We start from the raw sequence: 1687 nt of genomic DNA on the forward strand, positions 1-1687 counted from the left end.
TAGACTGCTGCCCCCGCGACCCGGCCCCGGATAAGCGGAAGAAAATGGATGGATGGATGGATACCAAGATTATATATATGAGCAACTGGGGATTCAGTGTCTTGCTTAAGGACACTTCAACATGTGGACTGGACAAGCCAGGAATCAAACAGCTAATCTTCCGGTGAGGAGATGGCCCGCTCTACCTCCTGAGCCACAGCCCATCATCATTGCAAAATTCTGTATTTCTGCTATGTGAAAAATTCAGTCAGGTGGGCTGCTGACTCAGGGTTTAGTAGTTAACCCTTAACCCTGACCTTATGTTATATAAAATAAAAATGACTCTACTGGGGTTCATACTATAGATGATGGACGACAAATGTAAGGAATCGTAATCACAGTCAGCTTTACTTTAATTATGTTGAATGCACATAGAATCTGTCAGTGGCTGTCAATGTGCATGTGCTTTCATAGGCAACATTATGTGCATCAAATAGGAAAAAATTAATAGGGGAAAAAAGAAAACACAAAAACTATCTATTAATAAATATGTATAGGCCACATACTGCATATACAAGAGAAGAAAACTTTCAGATAAATATGGTTTACATATTTACAGATTACTGCACTGAGGTTTTTGCTGTATCATGTTATTCAGACATATATGGATTAACTGTTCATCAGAGTGATGGCCCAGGGGAAGAATCTGTCCTTCGTAGCCACCAGATCACAGTAAAACGCCAATGTAAGACTTTGGTTTGACCTGTTAGACAACGTCTCCACCGCCATCATCAAAACAACAAAGGAGGGAATATCTTTAGGAAGAATTGTGTTCATCCTCCAGTACAGTTTAGAGACCCGTAGAATCACTATAAAGGTGCACTGAAGCTGGTTTGGTAGCACATGGCAGTCCAACACCTTACTGAGACGCTTTGTATTGTTTTTGCTCTGATTTGTCACCGTCTGTAGATATACAGATTTCCAGTGCAGGTCATGAAGTAGATACCCTTAGTTAAGGGATGTGAATCAGTCCTGGGAGAGGAAATCATGCAAATGCATCCCAAATTATCACATTTATAAGACAACCACTGAACCATCTAATGATCACTGAAAAAAAATTTCATCTGATGAAACCTGTTTGAAAGCACTGGAAAAAGCTGCTAAGTCTCTTGTAATTTACAACCAGCTGTAGAGATTTTTGGATAATGTAAATAAATTTTTACATCAGCTGAGTACTGTTACCATTATGGGATTGTGCATGTCACTGAGGTTAAGGCCTAAATGTACACAGCGTCACAAGCTGATCACTCACTCCACATAGTGGAGAAATATTCTTCAGGGACCAAAGAAAGCGCTATTGGCAGCATAAAGATGAGAGAATTTATTTAAAGAATTCATTAAGGTCTGTGGAGGCAGTATATACAAACCAGGGACCTGACGGTTTAGGGGAGGAGGGAACAAATGAGGCTATACATTCCTAAATCAAAAATAATTTTTAGCGATCTTAGAAATGTTTCAGCTCTTTGCTTCTGGGGCAGAATGAGACTATTTTAGGCAAAGCTTTTTGATGTTTGATGTGTGTGGTGTACGGTTTTGCAGTTGGTTTGTTTGTGTGCACATATGCGCTTGTCTTACAGTTCAGCTGATGTGCAATGACTTTTTTATTCAGACTGGATGACAGCTTTAAAGCTTTCACCACCCTCCCCCG

Source organism: Monopterus albus, unplaced genomic scaffold, assembly GCF_001952655.1.
Source record: "Monopterus albus unplaced genomic scaffold, M_albus_1.0 scaffold172.1, whole genome shotgun sequence".
Taxonomy (NCBI): domain Eukaryota; kingdom Metazoa; phylum Chordata; class Actinopteri; order Synbranchiformes; family Synbranchidae; genus Monopterus; species Monopterus albus.